Below are 19,881 nucleotides of genomic sequence, written 5' to 3' on the forward strand. Positions count from 1 at the left end.
CAACAACAACAATAATAATAATTTAGGGTAATAGAAAAAACTACAAAAATAAAAATGAAAAAAAAAAAAACCTAAAAGGAAAAATTGACACATATAGAAAAGCATATTACAGGAATGGATTAGGGGCAATTACATGGAGGGATTCTATAAGTTGTCTGGTTTTCACAATCATTAACTATATTTTAAACTCTTGCATTCAATGAATAGTGGGTTTTGTTTTGTTTTGTTTCCAATTTAGGGCATGGCCTCTCCTCTAAAACTACATTCACAATCACTTTCTACATGGCACTGTTCTTTTGAAATTCTTCTGTGATTTCACATATAAGGATGTGAGCACTCCCCATTAACATTTCCCATCTTAAGTGCCATCCTTCTGTGATGTTTTAGGTATTAGAAAATCCATTCCACATGCATTCATATACAGACCACAAATTTGGCAGAAACTATACTAGCAATGAAACAACACTTACTGTGTGTCTTATTATCCCACACTACACATCATTTTCTCACTAGTCAGTAACACTGTAAACAAGGCTTCTTCAAGGCACATGCGGCTTTAACTAAGGTCATAAAAGCTCCTGAGATTACGTTAGTTGCAAGGAATGCTAATGCAGATAAATATAGAACTGGTTTTCTAGGTATTCATTCCACCTAACATGATGCAATTATCCTGTATACAACCAAAAATGAACAACTTTCCCCAGAATTTGGCTTTCTACCGCTATTATATATCTTTTTTTTTTTCCAACAGAAATTGCAGTTTTAGGGATTTCAACTTTCAGAATCTTACAGTCAGAATTTTAATTTTCAGGATTGTGATTTGGGAGACTTTAGACTTTAGGGATTTCCACAATCAGGATTATGGCATTCGGAATTGTGTCTTTCAAGATTACAATTGGTATTGTTGCTGGATTGCCACTGGTTGGGATAGACACTGAACAGTTGGCTATAGGCCACCAAGTTACCCATCAGCATAAGATTCCCATGATGACCTAGGTGTTGTCAGACTCATTAAGTCAAAAAGCTAGGCACACACAGATAACATTCCACTACCGAATGGAAGTGGTATATATTTTAGATAAGGCTTAAGCAGATCCTAAAGGCACCAAGTTATGCCTTGAGATGCCCCTAACTCATGCTCTTGCTATACTGTTACATTCCTTATTCTTTCAAAATCCATACCAAAAACCTCATGGGAATTTCCCTATGACCAGATGATGAAGGAAGAAAAAAATCCAAGCCTTCTTGTTTACAGTTGGTTTTGCACAATATGCTGCTACCACACAAAAATGAACAGTTGGGACATTACAGCCACATACTGGGGTGGCACTGGAGGAAGAGTGGTGAAGACAAAATTCCCCAGAGAGGAGAATTTAAGAGCAGTGTGCACTTAGTTGTTTGATTAGAAACAGAAAGAATGTCTAGTATGGATCTATAGACATTCAGAAACTGGTACTAATGACTTGGCTAAATGATCAAGGACTCAGAAGGTTAAAATGATTTGAAAATTAATGACAAAAAAAAAAGAAGAATGTGAATAAATCTCTCCGAACAAGCACAGCACATGGAGATAGTTGTGTCCCTCTGAATTGGTACTCAAAAAAGATGATTAATATTTATGTTATCAGTCAGCCTCCCTTTAGCCACACATCCTTGCCAATGGCCTCAAGAACAAAGTAGCGACATTAGCAGGAATGAAGGTTATATGTGGGCCTAGCAACATGGACTAATATTCACCAAGTTAATCTGCCAACTTCACAGGATATTTATTTCCCAAAATGGTACCACTCCTATGGAGTTACAGGGTAGGCTGTCAGCCAGTTACTTGGTGTCAGGATGATTATACTAGACTGCTTCCATATTAGAAAGGACAGTGCTTTATCTAGTCTCATTGTTTTTTTCCTCACTGGAATAGATGCTTACTAAAGATATGAAATTTGCCTTCTCTGTCCACAGTCCCTATTTCAAAACCTCCACTGGTAGACTTACAGAATGAATGTTTACCATTAAGGTATTTTTCACCATGACAGTATTCCACACAACATTGCTTCCAAGCAAGGAACTCATTTCATAGCAAACAGCATGATAATGGGCTCATGCTTGAAGAATTCACCAGTTTTATGATATTTTCCAGAATTTTGAAGCAGCTGCCTTGATAAAATACTGGAATAGCCTTTTGAAGACTGTTACAATGCCAACTGAGTGAAAACTTTGCAGTGTAACATCTTCCAGGATGCAATATGTGCTCGAAATCAATAACTAATATATGGTTCCATTTCTCTCATAGCCAGGATTCACAAGTCCAGGGAGGAAAAAAAAAGAGAAATGGGAGCATCACCCTTCACCATTATCCGCAGACACCCACTAGTGAAATTTTTTTTTCTAGACCCTGCAACTCTGGGTTTTGCCGCTTCTAGAAATCTTAGTAACTAGGGAGAAGATGCTTCTACCAGGTGTCATAGTAATGGTCCATTAAACTGCAAGTTGAGATTTCTTTATGGCAGTGAATCAATAGGCAAAGAAGGACATTATCATTCTGGTGGGGGGGACTGATACTGACTATCAAAGGAAAACTGGGTTGCTATTACATATGACTATGAAAAGTATATCTAAAATGCAGGCACTCTCCTCTGGGGCACCTCTTCTTACTCTCATGTCCTGAGAAAAGTCAATGGAAAAATTATACTAACTCAATAGAGACAAGACTTCTGATGGCCCAGACTCTTCAAGCATGAAGGTTTAGGTTACTTCACCAGGCAAGGAACTATAATCAGCTGAAGTGTTTCTGAGGGCAGAGAGAATACAAAATTATTAGAAGAAAGTAATTATAAATACTATCTACAACCACCTGACCAACTGAAGGAATAAGGACTATTACTACTTAAGAGTATTTATCCTTATTTTGGTATGAATACGTTTGGATACATATTAGCCAATTCTTTTATTTTTATTCCCCTTTCCATTGCCATCATTCAATATTAAATTGTTAAAATTAATTTTTTAAGTTAATGTTGAAGTTACAGGGTATAAAAAAGTGAAATATGACTGAGAAGATAAATGAGCACCACCTAAAGACTGATAAAAGGACTTCATATCTTCTTTTGAGGAATTAGAACATTTTTTATGTATCTAGGATAGCTGCATCATATTAGGCAAGATAATTTTGTTAATATCTTTATTTGTTAAAGTTAAGTATGGTTAAGAGAGGTGTAGCCACATCACAAACTTAAAAGACATGGCCAAACTGGAAACGGGATGGACTGTGATAATTTCTAGTGTGATGATTCAGCCAAGCTGGAACTGCTTCCCAGAATTCCCTTCTTCCTGAGGTCCTGAGTTAGAACTAGCCACAAGAGAAATTTGCACAAGATTTGGAAGGCAGATATATGAAAACAGCAGCCATTTATATGCTCTGAAGGTCAGTGAAGAACCAAATACAGCTGGAGCTTACATCTGACCTAGCTGCTGCGCTGGCACAACTCAGGGGGATGGAGTGTGATCAGGCCTCACAGTTCCTTCAGCTCCTGCTGGATTACCTGCTTTAGTTGCTAGGAATTCTGGTCCAGGTGATGGGCAACTCTCTGATAATGCACCAGCCTACCCTGCAGGTCACCTATCTTAGAATATAGAAAGCAGTGAGATAGAAATGAATTTGAATTTGTCCCTGCAAATTCCAATTTATACTTAACTCTCCCTTAATCACATCCATCTTTTCTTCCTTCCTGACTCCAGACCTTGTAGACTTCGTCTTCTTAACACTAGACTCTGAAGCAGCAATTGTACACAGAATGCTTAACAGTTCCTACAATTGTATAAGGGTAATAGCATAGTAAAAGCCTCATTCTAATTTGCTCATAGGATTCCTATTCCCTGGCTGTACTCTGATGCAATAATAAGTTAAACTGTAATGTTCTTACTTTTAAAAGGTAGCTGAACATGGAATTCTATTTCCAATTAAGTCACTATTATGTAAACATGACTAAGGTGAAGTTAATTCCTCTGAATTAAAAAAACACACCTATAAAGTATTATTTTTAGAAAGTTAAAGAGAAACATCTTCCCTTAAAAGAGGACAAATATAGAGTTAAAGAAACTTCTCATCATTCCACCTAAACCTTACTTATCAAGTTAATACTTATAATTTCTAAGGGGCAAAAATATAAGCTTTATTGTTAAAAAAAGGTAGAAGAACATTTGGATTCCAGCATACACAATGACATTATCAAAATTATCTTTAATCTATAAATCCCTGATTTAGGGCTTGTCTTTATTATTTGAATTCAGTGAAATCAATGCAGTCTCGAGAGAGAGATTCCATTAACATGTTTAAAGCAGCGATCAATCCAAGTATATTTGTACTCAGTCTGAATGTATTCACATGAAGAAATGGTAAGCATGGGGAAAAAGAACATGAATTTAGTTGTATATTTTCATCACTGTGGAGTAGGAGTAAGAAGTTCTAATTAGCAATTATGAATTTTCTTGTCACCTTAGTTTTGATTCCTTGTCTCTTTGGTACCATTACTGAACACCTATTATCACAAAGTACATTAGATAAACCTAATAATTTAAACAGACAACTCTCCAACTACATGTGTATTATCATCATTTATAGATAAGGAAACATGTCCAAAGTTATATACCTTATAAACGGATGAGCTGGGAGTAAACCCCAGAGCTGTCTTGTCCTGAGTTAGAAAAAGTTTGTACTCTTAAAGATTACACAACACCCAGGTGTGTCCATTCCCACAAAGGATATCCATGTCACTAAACAACTGCTCTCCTAGGTAACCTGCTCTAATTTCCTCTTCACCAGGCCATCTGTAGATAATTCTGGTTCTCTTACACTTAATACAAGCATTCTAGCAAACCAAAAAGTTACACTTCCCATGGTAAATGTAATATTTTTTCTTGGTATAAAAAGGAATATAAACCCATGACTTTTAAAATACAGAAATTTTTTAAAATGAAAATTATGTATAATCCTGTAACCTTGAAACACTTACAACTCTGCCATAATTTACACCTTACAACCTTAATCTGAGTGTAGCACTGACAATAATAACAAGAGCAGCAGCAGCTAGAACTTTTACTAGGAGCCAGGTACTGTTCTTGGAGCATTATATGTATTCCATTGGTTAAACCTCACAACAACTTATAAGGTAGGCAGTTTTGCTATTCTGTTGTAAAGATAAGGAACCTGAGGCATAAAGAATGGTTTCCCAAGGTCCTAACTCATTTTTTTTCTCTTTTTTTTTATTGGTTGTTCAAAACATTACAAAGCTCATGACATATCATCTTCCACACATTTGATTCAAGTGGGTTATGAACTCCCATTTTTTACCCCAAATACAAGTTGCAGAATCACATCAGTTACACATCCACATTTTTACATAATACCGTATTAATGACTGTTGTATTCTGCTACCTTTCCTATCCCCTACTATCCTCCTAACTCATTTTAATAAAATGGTTTCCCAAGGTCCTGACTTATAAAAGGCAGAGCACGGATTTGAACTCAGTCTAGCTTCAGAGCATGTGCTCTTAACCAAGAAGTCATACTGCCTCTATATTTGAGCTGTAGTGTGGGAAAGGCATCAGGCATTTACTCCTGTTCTTCTTGCTCCCCACACCAACACAGCCAGAGGGCTAAGATACAGACAGGGAGTAGCTGAGACTGTATTTTTATTTTAGAAGCCTTCCTCCATAAGACACTCCCCTACACTCCAAAAAGCTCCTCTGGGAAGGCGTGCACTACAGTTTTCCAGAAGACATTACGAGCTAACACAATGGAACCTCCAGAGAATTAAGAGAAAACATCTGCCTAAATTATATCTAAAAATATGGTGCTAAATTCTTTTTAAAACTTCCTAGTTCTTTCCTTCTCACATGTACAAAAGCATCATAGCAATCTTCTGCTCAAAATTACAATAGATGTTTGTTCTTTAAATCATTACATTTAACACTTTAGTAGTTAAAGCTTTATCCCAAGACCCTCAGTTCAGTTATATTAAGTCAATCTAACAATCCAGTAATTAGTCCCTAATACAAACTAATAATCTCATCAACTTAAATGTCAGTATATTTTCTAAATAAGTTTTTTTGAAGTAGACTGAGATTTTAGCTGACGACTTTAACTTATGAACATGAACATGAGAGAAATATCTATCCAATATACCTCTGAAATTTATAAGAAAAAATGACTGGAATTAAAAATCAAATATTGTGTCTATCTTGCACCAACCACCTTAGATCTTTTAATTACTTCATTATTTCCAGAGAACAAATGAATCTTAATTGTATATATTTACTAAGTATCCTCTAAGTTGCTGCTATGTGCACAGCACTGTGCCAAGATACTGTAGGAATGGGAATGTAATTTACTGACATGTTCTTGCTGATTTTAATCTGGCACAGCAGGGGATTCTGCAAACTGCAGTCACCACTGCTTATCTGATATGGCAATCAGGAAAAATTTTTGGTCTCAAGGGGTTTGCAGCATTATATGTGGGGCAGGCTTAAGAAAATCACTGTACAGTTTATTTTGTATGTCATAAAATGCATACAAAATACAATTAGCAACATGAATACTGGATTCTGGCAGAAAGATCAGCAGAGTCTCCTCCTTGACATACTTGCCTTGTTTTTTTCTCTCTTCTTGGAGAGGAAGGTAGGAGGAAAAGGTTTAAGTGATCAAAGAAGCTGGGACTAAGTCCTTCTCTGAGACTTTATCCTCCTTAAGATGCCCTTTGAGCACTGGTAGTTAAGAATTCACTAAAGGACTGGGGATGTAGTTCAATGGTGGAGTACCTGCCTCACATGCTTAAGGTCCTGGGTTCAATCCCCAGTAGTGGGGGGGGGGGGAGTCACTAGAACCAATTCCTCAGACTTAAACAAGTAGACACTGGTAACTAACTTTATTTCCTTCTACTGTATGGCATTTATGCAATAAAAAGCATTTAGAGTGGCCAGAAGGATCAATGGCATGATTTAGTAACACTATTCAGTTAATAAATAATTTTTTGCAGAGAAAGTATGTAAGACAGTTTATAAATAAGTATCCAAGTGAGATGTGCCAGTAAAATCCACAAAGAAAGGGTAGCTAGAAACTCATTAGCACCACAGTTTTCTGACTTCCATCCCTAGGTTCTTGTTCTTTTCATTATTTTAAACAGGTTGAAGACTATCTTTAAAAGGGGGTATACCCCTCTTGAAATAACTGAAGTTAAGAGACAGTGACAGAAAAAGAAACCTAAATCAGACAAAGCAGAGGCTAAATGATCTTCATCTCAGGTCAACTGTATTCACCACTGATTAAAAGCATAGACAATGCAAATGAAGGCCAATGAGTTACCAATTCTAGCATTTACCATATCCGTGTAGCCTATTCATATCACCCTGTTCTTCTTCCCTACATCTAGAGCAACACTACTTTCTAATCACTGGTTGTTTTATGGTACTGTGGGATTCTCTAACCTTTATTCCCAACACATACCAACAGTGCCATGTATATGGGATGTCATTAGGAAACATAAATCTTTTCTTAACTGGTTTTAAAGAAAAATCAATTCTATACTAAGCTTCTTAAAACAGTAAGACAGACTGTTTAAAATTAAAAAAAAAAGAAGACAATTTATACAAAACGATTGTAAAAAGGAAGAGAAAGCAAATTCACGTATGAATATAGCCAAGACCTAGCTGTGGATTTATAGCCAAGGAGCAGAAGTGAGGGGCGGTGCTCAGCATACATGGAAAAATTAGTAAGAGGAGACATCAATGATGGGGGATATAGAACTCAACCAGAGGGCTGGGGATGTGGCTCAAGCGGTAGCGCGCTCGCCTGGCATGCGTGCGGCCCGGGTTTGATCCTCAGCACCACATACCAACAAAGATGTTGTGTCCGCCGAGAACTAAAAAATAAATATTAAAAATTCTCTCTCTCTCTCTCTCCTCTCTCACTCTCTCTCTAAAAAAAAAAAAAAAAAAAAGAACTCAACCAGATATCAAGGGTGATCTCATATGAAGGGTAGTTATCTCACCAAACTAACTGAGCAAGATTCTTTGTTAAGACTGGGCTATGCAGCCCCAGCAAGGACAGGATGGACACAGATGACCAAGGTCAAAGGCTTAGTTGAGAAGGCTCAGAGGAGCCTAACTAAAGCGTGGTCAAGAGTCTTTGTCACTAGCACTGACATCTTCCCTTTACAAAACTCTTCTCCCAGTATGCCAAATAAAGTATTTGTAAATGCTATATTAAAAGCTCTTTCATGGATCATGACAAAGCAGCTCACTAAATTTAAAAACTGGAATGGTTCTAAAACATGCAGGCTCTCAGTGAATATAACTATGATCATGTTGACCCTCTACTTTAATCTTCCAAGAACTACAGCAGCCTCAGGATCCAGTTCATGCTAAGACATACAGGGCCCTGTATATTCCCCTGCTGAGTACTCTCTTGTGCTAAATATTGCCTCCTCTGTGCTATGGCTCCCCTCCTCTCACACTCACTTCCTCTCACTGTCAGCCTCAGGACTTTTGGGCATGAGTTCCTTGAGCCCAGTACCATTTTCTTTCCCCCAACTCAACTTTCTACAGAGCCTCTTGGCAAAGGAATACTTCCCTTTTGAGCTACATGCTGTCAGGAGCACCCTGTCCTGCCTCCCCCTTCCTTCTTTGTTTAGTGTTCTGATCAGTCAGATGACAAGGAACTGTAACTTTCTACTGCACTTGTTTGTCTCTATGTCTATCTCCCTCTTCAGGCTCCGAGTCATTCCAGAGCAGGGAATAGGTTTCATTTGCCTTTGTATCCCTATTGTCTTCAATTGTGATGAAGCAAAAAGAAAAGGAAATAAAATAAACCCTCTTTTCAAGTTGTGAAAGCTGTACTGCTGATCCCAGAAGGAAAGGCAGACATGCTAAACCTGTTACCACAGCCTTTACTGGTAGAGCACTAGAATTTTGGACTGTTTCTCAGAGTCTGTTTACTCCCTGAACTATAATGATAAGGTGATCAAAATGGTTTTAAATAATACTTTCTTGGAAGAAAGAGTCAGCCTATAAACAAACACAACATATAATGAACTCCTTTTGCCGCCATTTCCCCTTCACCAGTATGCTTAATCACATAAAGATAGGAGAAAGAAGGGAAGAACATCGAATTTCTTGTTACCAGCTTCTGTCTCACACCTACAAGTGCCTCATTCATGTAACTTATTACCTCCAAAACCACACAATTCTCCAGTACGTTCTACCGTTATCACCTACCGGACTGGTTCATCATTTCTCCTAAATCTGCTTTCTATAATATAAACATCAACTATAATTATCTTTTCCTTTGTTGAAAGATGAGATTAAAGTGCAATCATCATCACATACATCAGTGTTTTAAAGTCAATGGATTCATGCATCATAATTACCTAAGGAATTGGGGAAAGAGATTCCTGGACTTTAAAGAAATTGAGAATATGTGAGAGACAAAAGAGGGGACAGGGAATATGAATTTGAAACAATTCTTCCTTTTTCACTATATTGAGAATAAATAAATAATACAGATCTTGATTTATTAAGTCAGTACCAAAAAAAGAAGTTAGATAACACAGGATCTATATAAGTAATGTTAGAAGTAGTCTGTGACCTCAATGTATGTTCAATTGAGTTAGTAAAAGTTTATACATGAACAATTAGAGATCACTGCTAACTCTGTGGAATAAAATGGACTCTTAAAACTTTAGACCAAGTATCTCTATATTTAAATTTTTAAACTATGGACCCCATAGGAATATTGACTTACAAATTATATACGGATTAATTTATGAATCGATTATACAACAATAAAATATATGAAAGATGAAATTTTTTTGAAAATACACAAGTAGGGGATCATCTTAATTGTATAATTATTAAATTATTATGCTCACATTTTAATCCATTGATTATATGAAAATTTTTATAGAAGTTCTGCTAGTAAAATTCTACCTTCCCTGATAATAATTATATTTTCTTGAAAACTAATCTTCTAATAGTTATAACAAATAGTTTCCCAAAACCATTGTTTTTTTATTTATATATGACAGTATAATGCATTACAATTCTTATTACACATATAGAGCACAATTTTTCTTATCTCTGGTTGTATACACAGTATATTCACACCAATTCGTGTCTTCATATATGTACTTTGGATAATAATGATCATCACATTCCACCCTCATTAATAACCCCATGACCCCTCATTTCCCTCACAGCACAATTCACAACAGCTAACCTGCGGAACCAAACTAGATGCCCTTCAATAGATGAATGGATAAAAAAAAAATGTGGCATATATACACAATGGACTATTACTCAGCAATAAAAGAGAATAAAATCATGGCATTTGCAGGTAAATGGAAGGAATTAGAAAAGACAGTGCTAAGTGAAGTTTTCCAATCACAAAAAAAAAACAAATACCGAATGTTTTCTTTGATATAAGGAGGCTGATTCATAGTGGGATAGAGAGCAGGAGCATGGGAGAAATAGACCATTAAGATTTTTGAAATAGAAGACTTATAAACAGCTAGAAAGCTGTGGACATTTTAAGCATGCCTGTATGATATTTTCAGAAATGACACAGACTTGAGCGTAATAAGATCACATTAAGTATGGAAATTTTTGAACACCTATTTTCACAGTGCTAGGGATTGAACTTAGGTTTTCATGCATGCTGGCCAAGCACTCTGTCCCTGAGCTACACCCCTTAGCCCTTGAACACCTGTTTTCATAAGCTTATTCTAGTCTTTCTGCAAAGAAGTATACACAGTATTGTGAGGAGTCCTATGGGAAGGGGGGAGAAAGCATTATTTTTACATGTGCTGTGAAAGTGGAAGAAAGTAAAGGAAACATTCAAGGGCAAAACAAAAACAAACAAATATAAAAAACAAAAGAAACACCAGCTGAAAGTAACCACAAAAGCCAGAATTACCCTGGGTCAAATTCTAAGTCTTGGACCCACTATGAGATGAGCTGAATCCCAGCCCTCTCAATGAACCAGGACAGATACAGGAAACTAAAGTGTCCCAGGCCAACAGGTTTTCAATAGGCACTAACACAAGCCCTCTCTGTAGGAAGGCATCCTCAATTTAGACTCCCATGTTTCACACAGACAAAATGAGGCAAATGGGAGTTTGCCTATATATTAAATGGTTATGGAAATGAAGTTGAAATCAAAAAAAGTAAGCAAGGACCAAGAGACCAGAGTTGTTTGAGGGAACATCTTAGAACTTGTAGAAATTAAAAATAGAATTAATGGCCTGTGTGGTGACACATGCCTGTAATCCCAGCTGCTTGGGAGGTAGAGGCAGAAGAATTGCGAGTCTGAGACCAGCCTCAGCAAATTAGAAAGATCCTGAGCAACTCAGCAAAGACCCTGTCTCAAAATGAAAAACAAAAAAGGCTGCGGATGTGGCTTAGTAGTTAAGCTCTCCAATACAAAAAAAAAAAAAAAAAAAAAAAAAAACCTGATGAAATTAAAAATTCAATAAGCCCCAGAAAAGCAAAATAAATAAAGGTAAAGGTAAATCAACCGATAAGGAAAGAGAAGAATGGCTTTGGGGCACTGCTGGAGGGATTGTTTGGGGATGCTGATAGAGCCCATTATACTCTTAATGCCAACACAAAAATAAAAAAGAAACATAAAGAGAGCAATAGAGGATAGGATGGGCAAAAGAACTATAAAACATACAAAACAATTAACAAAATGGTAATATTAATTCCTTCTCTATCACTAACTACATTAAATGAAAGGATTAAACACCCCAATCAAGACATCAAGTGGTTGAATGGGTTAATAAAATAATATTCTGTCCATACAATAAATGCTGTCCATACTAGATACTCACTTTAGAATTAAGTATACATGCAAGCTCAAAGTCAAAAGATGAGAAAAGATATTCCAGGCAAACAGTAAGCAAACAAAAGCAGGGGTGACCATATTTATATAGGCTTTAAGTCAAAAACTGTCACAAGAGACAAATGTCATCACATAATGAGAGAAGGACCAATTCATGAGGAAGATATAAAACACACACACACACACACACACACACACACACACACACACACCAACATCAGAGGACCAAAATCTATGAAACAAACATTGACAGAACTGAAGTCAGGAATAGATAGCATTTATAATAATAATAGAAAATTTCAAAAACTATATTCAGTGGTGGATAGATCATTCATATAAGATCATTATGGAAATAAGAGGACCTGAAGAACATTACAGGCCAACTGGACCTAAGTGGCAGAGCACTTACCTCCCACATGTGAGGCACTGGATTCAATCCTCTGCACCATATAAAAATAAACAAGCAAAATAAAGATATTGTGTCCAGTATAACTAAAAAAGTATTTTAAAAAAGAATACCAAGTATCTTTTCTAACTACAATGGCATAAAACTAGAAATAAATCCCAGAAGGAAAGCTAGAAAATTCACAAATAAACCACACATTCCTAAACAACTAATGATTCAAAGAAAAAAATCAAAGGAGAAATTAGAAAATATCCTAAGACAAATGATAATAAAAACACAACATACCAAAATTTTTGAGTTACACCAAAAGTAGCATGAAGAGGAAAGTTTATAATAACTTCATTAAAAAAACACCTACATTACAAAGAAAAGGCCCAAATAAACAACTTAAACCTCAAGAACTAGAAAAAAGAACAATCTAAATCCAAAGGAAGGAAGGAAATAATAAAGAGGACAGCAAAAAGAAATGAAAAAAATAGAAAAAAAAAGAACAAGAGTTTTTTTTTTATTTTAAATGATCAATAAGATTGACAAACCTTAGGCTACATCAAGAAAAAAAAGAGGGCTCAAATACACCTAATCAAAAATGAAAGAAGAATTGTTTTATACACACACACACACACACACACACACACATATCTAATAACAGAAATAAAAGGGAAGGTAAGGGATGCTACAATAAATAATTGTATGCCAACAAACTGTACAACACATGAAATTCATCAATTCCTAGAAACATAACCTATTATGATAGTTAATTCAAATAGCTGGTAAAACTCAACTTCTAGGTTTGTCTGTGAGCGTGTTTCGGAAGAGATCAACATTTTAATAAGTAGATATAGCAAAAAATATGCTTCCTCATTAAAAGAATTAGTTGGCACAAACAATAAATCTGAATCTCAGGTACTTCAGATATACCACATCATTTGATCCACTGAGTGACTAAATAGAACAGAAAGATAAAATGAGGAAGAACTCTCTTTTCTTGAGCTGGAACACCCAACTTCATTTGGTCAATGAAGCTCCCAGTTCTTTGGACTTGGACTAGATTATGCCACTGGTTCTCCACCTTATACAGATGCTCTCCAGCAGGTACTTTTCAGCCTCCATAATAGCATGAACCCATCCCCATAATTAATATCCTCTTATAAATACCTTCCAAATAAACCTACCAAGACCAAATTGTGCAGAAATAGAATGGCAGTATGTAAAAAAGTGGATGTGTAACCCATGTGATTCTGCAATCTGTATACGGGGTAAAAATGGGAGTTCATAACCCACTTGAATCAAATGTATGAAATATGATATGTCAAGAACTATGTAATGTTTTGAACAACTAATAATAAAAATTTTTTAAAAAGACCTATAACCAATAAGGAGACTGAATTAGTAATCAAAAACCTTCCAACAAAGAGAAGCCCAAGACCAGATGGCTTCACTCATAAATCCTATCAAACATTTAAAGAAGGATTAACATCAATCTTTTTCAAACTTTTCCAACAAACTCATTTTTAAGCAATACCCTAATACCAAAGCCTTAAAAGGATGTTACAAAAAATAATAATAAATAACTGCAAGCCAACATGCCTAATGAATACAGATGGTAAAGTCCTCTAAACAAACAAATTTAAAAACAGCAAACCAAAATCAATGCCATATTAAAAGAATCATATACCATGACCAACTGGGATTTACGCCTGGAATTCAAGGCTAGTTCATATAAAAATCAGTGTGATACATCACATTAACAGAAAAAAGAATTTTAAATCTATGATCATCTCAATAGATAAAGAAAAAGCATTAGACAAAATCCAGTACCCTTTCAAAATAACAACACTCAACAGACACAAATGGAAGGAAATTACATCAAGGCTAGTATCACACTTCGTGGTGGAAAACAAAGCTTTCGTCTAAGAACAAGAATATGAACAAGTAGCAAGAGGACATTCTTGCCATTTCTATTTAAACATAGTACCAGAAGTCCAAGCCAAAGCAATTAAACAAGACATAAAAGGCATCCAAACTAGAAAATAAGAAGTAAAATTGTCTGTAGATGATCTCATGGGTAGAAAACCCTAACACGCCTGTCAGAATAAACAAATTCAGGAAAGTTCCAGGATACAAAATCAACATACAAAAAAAAAAAAATTGTTTCTATACACTATCGAGAACATCTGAAAATTACAAAAAACATCAAAAAGAAAAAACTAATTAGAAATATGCTTAACCAAGTAGGTGAAAGACTTGTACATTGAAAATTACAAAATACTGCTGAAAGAAATTAAAGACAAACAGAAAACAGCCTATGTTCACGAATTGAAAGAATATTAAAATGTCCATACTACCTAAATCCCTGTCAAAACCCAATTGCATTGTTATTACATTTATTGGTACATTATAATTATATATATAACAGTGGGTTTCATTACACCATATTCATACACACATAATTTGATCAATTCCATTCCTTAGTATCTTCCTTTATCCTCCCCTCCTCCCATCTGCTTCCTCTATTCTACTGATCTCCCTTCCATTATTATTTTAATTAGTACATAAATATACATATAAATATAAAAGCAGGACTTATTGTTGTAGATTCATTCATGAATGTATTTCTCCATGACCTTCCCTCCTCTCTCACTCTCAATCTCTTTCTTCTATTCTATTGGTCTCCCTTTTATTTTGATTAGATCCTCTATTTTATTCCTCTTTCTGCATTTCTATCTCTTCCTCTCTCTTATTCCTCATCCCTCATCCCTCTCCATCTCCCTTTCTTTCACATATGGAAGAAAACTTTAAACCCTTGACTTTCTGAGACCGGCTTATTTCACTTAGCGCATGTTCTTCAGTTACATCCGTTTACCAGCAAATAACATAATTTCACCCTTATTTATGGTTGAGTAAAACTATGTTGTGTATTATACCACATTTTCTTTATCTATTCAATTGTTGACAGATACCTAGGCTAGTTCTGTAATGGTTATTGTGAACTGCACTGCTATAAATATCCAATGGCATTTTTTTCTCTTACAGAAATAGAAAAAACAATCCTAGAATTCATATAGAATTATGAAGAACCCTGAGTAGCCTAAAAATTTTAAAGAAAGAATAAAGCTGAATGCTGCCTAACGCTTCTTGACTTCAAAACAATACAAAGTTACAGTAATCAAAATGATATGGTACTAATAAAGAAGAAACATATGGACCAATGGAACAGAATAGAACGCCTAGAAATAAACCCATACAAATACAGGTGAATTATCATAATTTGTAACACAAGTCTTCTTCTCAATGTTACTATTGGGAAATGGAATTTATACATACAAAAGTGTGCAACTGGACCCTCATCTTACAACCTATGCAAATATCAACTCAAAATGGATTAAATGTCCTAGAAAAAAACATAAGAGGAACAGCTTCATGACACTGGTCTTGGCAATGATTTCTTAGATATAACATCAAAAGCTCAGGTAAAAAAAAAAGTGAAAATAAGCAAGTAGGACTACATCAAACTAAAAAAGTCTCTATATAGCAAAGAAAACAATAGTATATAAAGGCCACCTAAAGAATGGGAGAAAACATCTGCCAGCTACGTAAGTGATAAAAAGATAACATCCAAATTATATAAGGAATGCCTATATTTCAATAGCAAATAAATAGCTTGATTTTAAAATGGGCAAAGGAGCTGAGAACAGTGGCATACACTTGTAATGCCAACTACTCCAGAGGCTGAATCAAGAGGATCATGTGTTCAAGTTCAGCCTGGACAATATCGTGAGACCCCTGTCTCAAAAAGAAAAAAAAAAAAAACCATGCAAAATACTTTAATAAACATTTCTCCAAAACAACACACAAAATGGCCAACAGTTATATGAAAAGATGATCAAAACCACTAATTATAAAGGAAATGTGAATCAAAACCACCATGATATATCACTTAACATCTAATTTTAGGATGACTATTATCAAAAACAAAAATAACTGTTATGTGTAACTAATTAAAACAAATTTAAAAAATAAAATAAAATAAGAGTTGGCAAGAATAGAGAGAGACTGGAACCCTGTACACAGGAAAGTAAATGGTACAGCTACTATGGAAAAAAAATTATTAAAATTGAAACCAACCCAGGTGACCTTCAACAGATGAATGAGTTAAAAAAAATGTGATACACACATACACACATACACACACACACATACAATGGAATATTACTCAGCCTTAAAAAAAAAAGAGTGAAATTAGGGTATTTGCTGGTAGATGGATGGAGCTGGAGGACACCGATCCACTGAGTGACTAAATAGAATAAAAAGATAAAATGAGGAAGAACCCTCTTTTCTATCAGATTGGCTTATTTTATCATGCTAGATGAAATAAGCCAATCCAATAAACCAAAAGCTGAATGTTTTTTCTGATATACAGCTGCTAATTCACAATGGGGGTGGGGGGGGCTGGAGATGAATAGAGTTACTTTAGGTAGAGGGGAGTGAAGAAAAGGGAGGGGGTATGGAGATACGTAGGATAATAGAATGAATCAGACATTCTATGTATATTTATAACTATACAACCAGTATATGTACATATATAACTATATGACCACTATGATTCTACATCATGTGTAACCAAAGAATGAGAAATTATACTCCATTATATATGATGTATCAAAATGTATTCTACTGTCATGTATAATTAATTAAAACAAGTACAAAAACTTTAAAAAATAGAAATAACATATGAACCAGTAGTTCAACTTTGGGGATTAATCTAAAAGAATTGAAATCAGTATCTTAAAGAGATATTTACACTCCCATGTATACTGCAGCATTATTTGCAATGGCCAAGAAGTAGAAACAACCCAAATGTCCATCAACAGACACTTAAACAAAATGTGGCACATAAATATAATGGAATATTATTCAGCAACCAAAAGGAAAGACGTCCTGTCATACATTAAAACATCAATGAACCTTAAGGACATTATGACAAAACGAAATAAGTCAGTCACAGAAGGATAAATACTACACGATTCCAATTATATGAGGTATCTAAGATAGGCAACCTCATCGTAGCGCAAAGTAACAATGGAGGTTGCCAGAGGCTGGAAGGAAGGGGAGAGAGAGTTATTGTTCAAGAGGTATAAAGTTTCAGTCACACAACATGAAAATTTTCTAGAGATCTGCTGTACAAACATGGTCTATAGTTAACAATGTAGCACTATACACCTAAAAATCTCATGGGGGCAGATCTCATGGAGTATGTTTTTTTTTTAAGATTTTTTTTAAAGATGGACACAATATCTTTATTTATTTTACTTATATATTTTTTATATGGTGCAGAGGATCAAACCCAGTACCTCACAAGTGTGAGGCAATCGCTCTACCGCTGAGCTACAACCCCAGCCCCTGGGGTATGTTTTTTTCACACACACACACACACACACACACACACACACACAAAATATATATATATATATATATATATATATATATATATAGATGGATTATAGGAGATTTAAACACACTGAAAAAAGACTGACCTAAACGCATTACATAGAGTAACCATAGTGCAGATTGTACTGCAAATTATAGTAAAGAGAAATAATGAACAGTAGAAAAACATGACTAAGGGGTTAAGACATACAGAGAACAAGAATAAAACATTTTAGCATATCTAATCAGAGTATCAGAAAACACTCCAGAGAACAGAGATAAGACAATACAGAAAGAGATAATGGTTGATGCATTTCTAAAACTGATGAAAAATATGAATCCACAGAAGATAAAATTCTAAAGAAATTATATAGTTTGTCATTTAGAGAGACAGTGAACTAGGAAAATAAAAAGTAGTTAAGGCATACAAGGTTAAGGTCTAACATAATCAGAACATCAAAAACAGGAAAACAATAGAGACACCAGGAGCAAGGCAATAATCAAAAAGATAATAGCTGGTAACTGTCCTAAAGTTATGAAAATGATTAATTCATAGATAGAAAAAGTAAACAAGATAAAAAAATTCCAAATCTACATGCACTGCAGTGAAACTACTACAAAAAATACTAAAAGAACTTTAAAGGGACAAACACAATCACCTGTTATGTAACAGATGACTTCTGAATAGAAGCAATGGGCTCAGTAGACAATGGAATGCCATCTTCTGAGCAGTAAAAGAAATTACACTATCAACCCAGAGTTATGGACAGAGCCAAGCCACCTTCAAGAATACAGACAAAGGGCTGAGGGGCTGTGGCTCAGTGGTAGCATACTCGTTTGGCATGCAAGAGACACTGGGTTCAATCCTCAGCACAACATAAAAATAAATAAAATGAAGATATTATGTCCATCTAAATTTTAAAATACTTAAAAATACAGACAAAATACATTTTTATCCTTCATCAAAAGAACTTCTAAAGTGAAAATGACCCCCCAAAGCAAAGTCTGAGGTGGAAAAAGAAATGATAGTAATGACAATAATTATTTGAAAATTACATAGCTAATTCTACACAACATGGGCTTTAAAAAAAAAAAAAGACTTAACAGCATATAGGTCAGAGGGAAGTGATAGATATTAAAGATATTTCTTCTTCCAATGCTGTGTCCCATACTCCTGCTTTGAGAAATCCAGTGCAGACTATATGCACACACCAGCACTGAGCTACAACAGGCAGCAATGTTGGCTGCCATCTCCTCAGAAGTCTTGTTAACACCAAGAGCCAAGCCACAAAGGATTTGTAAGTATAGGGAAAAGGGAAAAGTGCAGAGCACTCCAGACAGAGAAAACACAAAAGGTTCAAGAGTAGACAAGGAAGAAGGCATACCCTGTTCTTCTTTATTATATCATTGCACATGTTCTTTTAAAATCTCTAAGACAAAACAAAACAAATACCTCCTGGAAGCAGCAGCATGAGTAGAGCAACTGTGGAAAGTGTCCAAGATTTAGTATGACCTTGGGCTTTCTGAAGGCTTCATCCTCTTATGTTGTAATATGTAATGCTACTCTTGCATATATCATTAATGTCACAGGGGAATGCTATCACACTAGGCATTGGCAATGTGGAACAGCAATTAAATTGCAACGTGGTAGTGAGACATGGCAAGGATGCACTGGGTACTGAGCAAAGCCAAGGGTGGTTGCAGACATATGCTGTCCTCTTGCCTTTTCACACTATTAGCAATGATTCCCCTAGGACAAATACTGATGGCCACCTTGGTTACATTAAGTACTTGGTAGAGTCATCACTGAGTATTTCAGATTTATCAAAAGATTCATCATCAAGAATTTATTGTTGTAAAGATTTTTAATCTAACCAAGTCAATTTTAAAACATCACAAGAAATAGTCAAATCAATTTTCTTCGTACCAATCAAAATTTCAACACATAAAACTAGACAGGGTATTTTTGACCCATAAAAAATACCATAATCCGTTTTTCCAAAACACTAAAAAAACTGTTATTGTTTCAATGAAAAGCACACAGAGAAATAGTCACGAATTATCTGTATATATACCAGAATTATACAAGTATAATCTAACAGAAGGAAAAGAGAAGAAGAAAAACCTTTCAAACATGCATTCTTTTTTCTGAACTGAAAAA

General features: G+C 35.2%; 1 protein-coding gene across 10 annotated transcripts in view; it reads right to left on the minus strand.

Moving 5' to 3' along the window:
- Positions 1 to 19,881, minus strand: part of MARK1 (microtubule affinity regulating kinase 1) — a 137,776-nt gene that overhangs the window by 114,797 nt on the left and 3,098 nt on the right. The gene's annotated exons all lie outside the window — the stretch shown is intronic.

The sequence above is a fragment of the Spermophilus citellus genome (genome assembly GCF_964194105.1).
Source record: "Spermophilus citellus genome assembly, chromosome: 6".
Lineage (NCBI taxonomy): Eukaryota > Metazoa > Chordata > Mammalia > Rodentia > Sciuridae > Spermophilus > Spermophilus citellus.